Below are 9,312 nucleotides of genomic sequence, written 5' to 3'. Positions count from 1 at the left end.
ATAATCTGTCGTTATAACGAGAAAAAGATGTCGTTTTAACGAGAAAAAGATGGTCGTTTTAACGAGAAAACAACTTTGTTTATTATGAGAAAAGATGTCGTTATTACGAAAAATATGTCGTTTTAACGAGAAAAGATGACGTTGTAAACGACATAAAATCTCGTTATTACGACTTAAGTGAGTGGAAAAAAATAATATGTGTGTGGTCATTGCAATGCGTCCCAACCGTAAGCTTTAGGCCGTTCTTGGCATATGTATTTTTCTCAGCTGCCGACACACATCAGTCTCACGGTCAGACAGCTTGCAGTAAGAGAGAACCGTAGATCAACTGGGACAAACATAATAACACGAATCAAACGCGTCTTCTGTCAGCTTACACTTTAGTTGCCTCCTTGTGGGCATACACATATACATAACACAGAACAGTACAGCATTACATAACATACAACTGAGGACATAACGAACATATTTTAACAGGGTTTATAGGTGTATATGCATGGATCAAAGTTAAATGTATATGCGAGTATTTTAGGTGAGTCTGGCATGCAGCGAGTTTGTATGTATGTGCGTGTGGTGTTGTGGGTGTAAGCACGGGTCGAGTTTATACCTTAAGCGAGTGTCTTTAGGGTGTATGCCTGCTGCGTCCACTTTGTATGTAAACGCAAGTTATTCACAAGTGCATTCATTACTAACATAATATGTATTGGCATGGATTTCATATTAGTGTGCACGTGTATTTCATATATGTATTTTTGAACGTCCAATAATATACATGTATATGTGAGTAATTTTTAGGTGTATATGCACGTGTTTATTTAAGTATTGATAAGCGTTTATGTAGTTGATTTAAATCCTACGTGGCCGCCTCACATTTTCTCGCTTTGTGTGGAGTTTAAAGACGCCCCCTAAGAATTATATCTGCGCGGAGTCTCGGCGCCATCATTGTTTCTCGTGCTCGAATAAAAGTGAAAGCAGATGTTCAGAGTTGATGTTTCTCCATTTAAACAGCCAGAATCGATTCTATACGGAATATCAAAGTGTTTCATAGGAACTAAGCCATGATTTTCGTGTAGCTGCTTCATAGAAAGGCGGTGGATTTTGTGAAGCTGTGTAAATAAGGTGAGTTTTGAGTGCTTTACAGTGACTTACGCTTTCAGATTTCCTCTGAAGGGCGTTTATTCTTATATATTTTAATATTTTCTTTTGCAAGCAAATGAACGTGGTTTGTTTGGTGTTGTCTGTGAACAAAAACAGCAGGTGCTTTTATACAGGATCCTGTAGATGAGGAGGCTGCGTTCTTTCATAGACAGTTACATGAACATTTAGTTACATTAATAAAACTCTTAAATGTTAATTTTTATTTAATTAAACTATACATCTGCAACAGATTGATGATTTAGATTTACTCAAATATCAATTTTAAAAACATTAAAGGATCATCCAGTGGTTCATAGTAAACCGTATCTTGTTTAACTAATTTTATGAGTGCAACTGTAATGGCTCTGTGAGTCCTGGAGGTGTTTTCTGCTTTAATATAATTTTTAATATCTTTTTTTTAAGAATAATAGTTTTAAGAGAAGCCATGGATCTGAAGTGTCTACCAATCAAAATAACCCAAATCAATACCATTTTTGATAAGAGTTATGACTTGATGAGAAGAAATGTTTTACATACTTTAGTGAACATGAGCTGGAGAAGGATATTAAAATAAACTAAATAAATAATCTTTAAAGGTTTTTTTTTTTTTCCCTTATATAATGCAGATTATTGACTTAGTAGCAGCTGTCAGTCTGGGGCTGCACACTTCTGCACGTGTGAGGACTCGAATGCTGTGACAGCGTATCACACATAAAATCACTAACAGTTCACAATTAAATCCTTTTCCTTTTCTTGATACTCGATAAAATCCATTGCAATGAACGTCATCTGAGATGTTTAATTCGCAATCATTCTGATTATTATTCCTGCTGGCGTTCACTTCAGTCCACAAGTCGTTCTTATAGATTAGGCTATTTTCATTTAATATGATGTAAAAATAACAGGCTAAGTATGTCTAGCATCATTTAATGTTAGCGAACATTGCAAATAAATTGGTAGGAAAACGGTATCCACTCACGTTTAACTTTCTGTCTGGTTGTTACAGTCAGAAAAAATAAATAAAATAAAGAAACACAATACTATATGTTATAGACCAATCACCAATGATTACTACACTGGTAAGAAATCTAATGAGCTATTTACTTAAAAAAATTAAGGTAACAATATTACATATAATATTTTTGAGTAGTTTTTCAGGCTTGATTTTATAATGGAATCTACCTGAATAAATCATGTGAAATCTCCTAAATTAATCTATGACACAACAAATTTAATATAATTAGGGAAATGTGCTCATTTGTTTTAAGTTTATTCTCAAAAGTCTGTGATTTTAAATGAGGTCTGTTTGTATTCTGTTATTTTATACATTTACAAGACTGAATACAGCCAATCAGCTCAAGTATGAAACTACTTGAGAAATGCTGGAAAGTACCGCACTAGCAAAGCTACTGCTCATTAAACAAGGCATAATGTCTTAGAGGAGTGGTATCCATAACCACAAGCTCTACTCTTCTGCACAGTGGTAACGATTGCACTGCAATGGAAACTTCAATGTAACAGAAACTCTTACAAATGTCAAACGTAACTGAACATTAAACATTAATAGATGCTTCCCTTCACTCAAAAACATAAAGTAGCATTTAATTTTCAAAATTTACTCTCCATTTCCAGCCACATGCAAAGCATGCTGGAAACTAACAATAACCTCTAAAATAAAACTGCAAAACTGAGCTAATTCTCTAAAAATAAATAGGCAGCCTTCTTTCATTAATTATTTTAGTTTAATCAGTTCCCCAATTCAAGCACCAAACTGAAAAAGTCTCCTTAAAAAAATGAAGAAAATGCATCTCTTGGTTTTATTAGTAAAATGTCCTCATTATTTTCTATATAACACTGAATCACAATTTCTTTAATAAAATCCACACATTATTTTTAGGTTTTTGAGTATTCTACTTCTGATGAAGCTGAACACACTGTTAGTGCCACTGACTGGATATTTTTTATACAGATGGTTACTATAATAATTCTGTAAATGGTGATCAGCACCTAAATATTGTATATAATGTGGAAGTTACTGCCTTTTGTCTTGGCGTGACATCTCACTTTTTGCAGACAATGCAAAGGCAGAGTAGAGTAACTTCAAAATGGTGGTAAAAATCAAGTTTGACATTATTTTCATTAAAACATCTAATTGCCAGATTTCCAGTGTCTTAACTATAATTAAATATTTTGGACAAATAAAAACCTTTAAAGCCATTTTTTGTCAGTTTACACTCTACGAGTTATGGTCTTTTGTGGAGCAGAGCGGCGATCCACCTGTACACTCAAGTGGCCACGCCCTTAATTATGCAGAACTTTGAGGCTTAAATATAATTTAAACAGATACTCGAAAAATAAATCACCCCCATCACAGCTCTCATGAAGGGCAAAATTAGCTAAATACACCAAAACCACTTTTTGTACCAAGCTGTAACCTAATGTTTTTTCCTGCTGTAAAATTGTGTATTTTAACATGGGAGGTCTATGGGTCTCTCTCTCTCTGCTCTCTATGGGTCTCTCTCTCTCTTCTCCTTCTCTCTCTCTCGCTCTCTCATCTCCTCTCTCTCTCTCTCTCTCTCTCTCGCTCTCTCTCTCCGTCAGTGGTCTGGACTCTCTCTATTATAGATCATGGTCGACTCTCTTTTGGAGCGAGTCTCTAGCGGCCAGTCGATGAATTACAGTTTTAGACACTTCTGTTCAGGTTTCAAGAGAGAGACGGGGAGGTTGCTGCTTGATATATACTCTGCTTCTTTTTTTTTCGTACAAATGCTAGATTTTTTTAAAAATGATTTTGTATGCTAAAACGTGTGCGTTATTTGAACGAATGATTTGAGATCGCAAGCGTTTTCCCGCTCGTTTTGTGTGTGGAGTTTAATGACGCTCCCTAAGAATTATATCTGCGTGGAAAGCCATGATTTTCGTGTAGTTTCTCGTGTCTCGAATAAAAGTGAAAGTAAATGTTCAGAGTTGATGTTTCATCCATTTAAACAGTCAGAATCGATTCTATACGGAATATTAAAGTGTTTCATAGGAACTAAGCCATGATTTTCGTGTAGCTGCTTCATAGAAAGGCGGTGGATTTTGTGAATCTGTGTAAATAAGGTGAGTGCTGAGTGCTTTACAGTGACTTCCGCTTTCAGATTTACTCAGAAGGAAGTATGTTTTTGTGTTTTAATATTTTCTTTTTCGAGCAGATGAAGGTGGTGTGATTGGGTGTTTGGTGTTGTATTTGATCATATTTTGTGGATCATTTGTTAACACACGACTAACATTGTGTATCTGAGTGAACGCCGCTCTCATGATCTGTTTCTCTCAGGATCCGTTCAGAATGAATTATTGAGTTTGTTTCTCATTTCTATTCAGAGTCAGTGCTGCAGATCAGATTCTGTTTCATCATGGAGGACACACAAACATCCACAGATCAAGAGTTTTCTCCAGGATGCAGGTACTTTGAATAAACACTGTATTAAATCACCTTCAATGATGAGAGATGAGAGTCTGCTTCGTGTTTTTGTGTGTCTGGAGGTTTTTAAGTTAAAATTAAGAATTTATTTTATATATATATATATATATACTATATATATATATACATATGATGACAAATAATTAATAGCCTTTAAAATGATTATCGTGATAAAGAATTAAATCTGTTTTGTTATAGTTCAGTTCATCAGAAGAGATCAGGAGCAGAGTCCAGCTGTGTGTCTGTGAGGAGTGATGCGTCTATGAATCGTATGATATTGTTTTCTTCTTTTTTTTATAAAAAAGTTTAAGAGTGGAGATACAAAGACTGATCTCAGGTACAGTTTTATATAAATATTTTTTATAGCATGTCATATTATTTAATTATATAAGTCTATATTTTCTACAATATGAGAAATTCTTCTTTTTTTTAAATCTTTATCAGATATTTAACATACAGTCAATGATGAGAGTCTCCTTCGTGTTTTTGTGTCTGGAGATTTTTAAGTTAAAGTTCTTTTTTTTTTTTTTTTTTTTTTATATATATATATACATATATATACACATATATACATATATTTGACATGGACAAATAATTAATAGCCTTTTAAAATGATTATCATCATAAAGATTTAAATCTGTTTTGTTATAGTTCAGTTCATCAGAAGAGATCAGGAGCAGAGTCCAGCTGTGTGTCTGTGAGGAGTGACCGGTCTATGGATCGTCCAATATGGTTTAAGAGTGGAGATACAAAGACTGATCTCAGGTACAGTTTTATATAAATATTTTTTATAGCATGTCATATTATATAATTATATAAGTCTATATTTTCTACAATATGAGAAATTCTTCTTTTTTTTATCTTTATCTGATATTTAACATACAGTCAAACCAGAAATTATTCAGACACCAGATATCATTTTTGATATTTTTTTACTAGTGTGTGCAGAACACTATACTTCATTTATGAAAGTGATGATAGCAAAATAAAGTAAACTGTGACAGATTTTACCCCAAAATTCTTCATACAGTGGACTACCAGTAAAATTAATAAAAGAAATTGGGACCAAAAATTATTCAGACAGTTTTGACCTGTCCATGTTTTGCTTAAGTGTTTTTTTCTTTAATTGCTAATGTGACCTTTTTACACCACAGACTGAACAAAGTTATGCATTGCTTGGTAATTAGTCAACAAAGTATTGATAGTTGTGTAAATATTCTCTGCTGAAAAAACTATAGACACATCACATCAATTGCAATGGTTTTAATGGTTATATTGGGAATTTGATTGGTTTTAATGCAAACTGTAATGGACCCTGTTGGTCTCTACTGGTAATTGGTCAACTTCTATTGGTGGCTTGTTAACCCTCTGAAGTCGATCCCCGTGTATACACGTTATGAGGCATCTTCTCCTGATAACCCCGAAAAGAACTTAAATTACACTTTCAGTTTTGATCGTACAGATAAGAGCAATACATCAATCGAATCTGTAAAGGGTCTTGTATCCTCACATAATAACAACAAAACATTGTGCAAACTTTGTGCACTTATAAAATAAAGAAAACAAACAGAGTGTACTGTCTGAAGGTCTTGGTCTTCATTTACAAAACGCGTCATTAAAATGAACTGTAACTCAGTGAATACTCAACACAGAGACATGAGAGAGATATATCTATAGAAAGCTTGATATGTCTACTTTTAAAACTAAACAAGTGCTGCCAAAACAAATATTCTGTGATAAAGTAATCCACATGAAAACAACGCAATGTCTGTCTTTCACGTCTCCCTTCATTATATCTAATGCGAGCACGCCCACGCGCTGAATGCGGTGTTGATATTTTAATGTTCCACGTGAATCTCGCGGCTTGAATACGCCCATACTACAGAAAACAAAGCAGCGAGACTGTTCAAGTTTTTTTATTTTATTTAACTGTTTGCTTCGCGCTGTGCGGAATAAGACATAATTCATTGTTCCTAATAAACAATTAGTTATTTTGCGGGATAATTAAATATATTCTAAATAAACTACAAACATAAAATTATATACATTTATTTTTCTGTCCTCACATTCTTTCTTGTAACTCTTTCCTCTCGGTCACACCCCTGACTGAAAGGATCATTATGTGGGTCTTTGTCTTCTCAGGTGTGAATCACACTAATATTCATGATAGTTGATGCCTACTCGCATATGCACTTTTAAAACAAAAAAAGTGTCTTAGAAAATTTTAATTAATCTATTGTTTTCTGTGAGTGAGTAAACAAGATGATTTTCACATCATTTTGAAGCAAAAATTCTATGCTACAAGCTCCAGGTTTGACAGTCTTGTGAACAAATGTTCCTCTAGGTGTTTTATGACCTTATTTCAGTGACTTCAAAATTTAAAATTTTCACTAACCACTCATAAACGTTGTTTTCTCAAAAACACAATCATGTACATACATGCTATTTACATATAATTATAGCCCAGTTTGTGCTGAATACAGTGTTTTCAGACTTCAGCCATGTATATGTTTAGAAAGCAACTGAAAAAAGCACAAAAGTCAGGGCATGTCAAACTTCTCCAGGCCCCCAAAACCCCCCTTGACCTCAGAGGGTCAAAAACCAGTAAATCCTAATGGAATATGTCCCAAAGCACCACTACAGGGAAAAAAAAAAAAACAACCCTGATTTTAATGACTAACAGTTGATGGTTTGTAATGGTATTTGTTGTGGAAACCATTAGATTTTTTGTGATGGTTCTGTTGTTTTTTCTCAGCTCGTTGCAGGGGTGTCAACTACTAACAGTTGTCTGAATTTTTGGTTGATTGTAATCCATTACATACCTTTCTATCAAAGTTACAGTTGAGGTCAAAAGTTTACATCCCCCTTTTTTTTTTTGTGTCAAATCTGCAAAATGTTTAATATGTTTACAAAATGAGGGATCATGCAAAATGCATGTTGTTATTTTTTATTTTTATTGATACTGATTGAATGATATTTCAGTATAAAACATGTGCATATAGTCCACAAGAGAAAATCAGAATCTGCTTTATCAAGTGTGTGCAGACACACAAGGGATTTGTGGTTTTTAAGGTGCTCTTGGTACATACATACATACATAACAACATCTGGCATGAGAGCAGAAAACATTTAAAATAGTACAACTTAATTAATAATATGTATGAAGTCTGGAACAGAAGATTTATGTACAGATTTGTGCATTATTTACTCTATATACAGCTGTATAAATAAAGAGATATGCATTTGTATTTACATAGTACTTGAGAAAGAGGCAGTAATTAGAGATGGAGAATGAATTACAGAACACAGGTAATGATTCATGTGTTAGTTGTTTAATCTGGAGATGGTGTTTGAAGAAGGAAGTACAGCCTCTGCTGAGCCTTTATCACGATGGAGTCGATGTGAGCGTCTCACTTCAGGGCTGAGAGATAGTGGTGTCCAGGAACCTGAATGACTCCACTGTTGTTACAGTGCTGTCTATGATGGTGAGTGGAGGGAGAGCCTTTCACACTGAAGACAACTGAGGGACTCAAAACACAACTATTACAGCAGCTTCAAACGCTCACTGATGCTCCAGAAGATAAAACCATGCTCAGTTATCTTCAGTGTGAAAAAGATGGATCTCAAAATCATACAGTCCACTGCTGGAAAGGGTGACAAATACAATGGGAAATGCTGGAAAAAACCAAAGAATGAGTGGGAAGCTGAAGGATTTTTCTGAAGAACAGCAGACAGTTTGAACTGTTTCAGGACTCAAACAAGAGACTCATGAACAACTATCACTAAACACAAACACACAGCTGTGGATCATTCAGCTAACAACGCAGTACTGAGTGAGAGTCGAGGGGATGTAAACTTTTGAACAGGGTCATTTTTATAACTTCAATTATTTTCTCTTGTGGATTATATGTAAACATGTCTTATGTGAGATATCTTATTAATTATTAGCACATTATCGAGGCAGAAAAACTGAAACAAGTGGAGGAAAAAACCCACAAAATAATGAACAAATGTTTTGTGCCTTTGTACGTCAGAATCAGAATGCAAAAAAAACATGATTTCATTTTTTACAGAATACCGTCATCGAAGACACACTTTGAACGAAACACGTTTATGATTTCAAGCATTAAAGAGACAGACTGCATGATGAATAAAGCATGAATTTGATGTAAACAATAGATCTACATAATATTCAAATATGAAAGTTCATAGAGGAAGATGGTGTATTATCCCTACAGTTATGGCATATAGTGATATTTACACCTGAAATGCATGTACATAGACTAGACAGTAGCAGCAGTAGTTCTAGTGTTTTATCATGAAGAACAGTTAAGAACACACACTTACCCAGAAGTGCAGCTCAGAATCAGTATAGAGTTGTTTGGCTGCTTTATAATAGTCTTGTAGAGCTGCGGTTAGTGTTCTTTCTTGTCACTAGGCAGTACTTCAGTTTGTAATAAGACAAATATCAGTATTCAGTGTGCTGGACGTGACTGTAAAATACTATGTTATATGCCTATGTAGAGATCTGAAAAGCCTTGAGCTTTTCTTTCGTATTAGACACTGGTTTTTTCCGCAAGATAAATGTAATTTGAACTATTTGTTTGGATGCTTTGACCCCTGTATGACCGAGAGAGTGCGGGTCAGAAAAACCTCACAGCATTGCTAAGAGTTTGTTTATTAGTGGAAGACAAACTGTCTTCTGCTGGCAC

The 9,312-nt window shown here is 34.4% G+C and overlaps 1 long non-coding RNA gene across 1 annotated transcript; it reads left to right on the top strand.

The window, feature by feature from the left end:
* The first annotated feature begins 4,088 nt into the window (after positions 1 to 4,088).
* On the top strand, positions 4,089 to 4,883 carry LOC122138554. Its single transcript, XR_006155667.1, has 3 exons — positions 4,089 to 4,239; positions 4,501 to 4,582; positions 4,799 to 4,883. It is a non-coding gene; the product is annotated as an uncharacterized LOC122138554 (long non-coding RNA).
* The last annotated feature ends 4,429 nt before the right edge of the window (positions 4,884 to 9,312 follow it).

The sequence above is a fragment of the Cyprinus carpio genome, chromosome B9, assembly GCF_018340385.1.
Source record: "Cyprinus carpio isolate SPL01 chromosome B9, ASM1834038v1, whole genome shotgun sequence".
NCBI lineage: Eukaryota > Metazoa > Chordata > Actinopteri > Cypriniformes > Cyprinidae > Cyprinus > Cyprinus carpio.
This window is presented reverse-complemented; position numbering and strand designations above follow the sequence as displayed.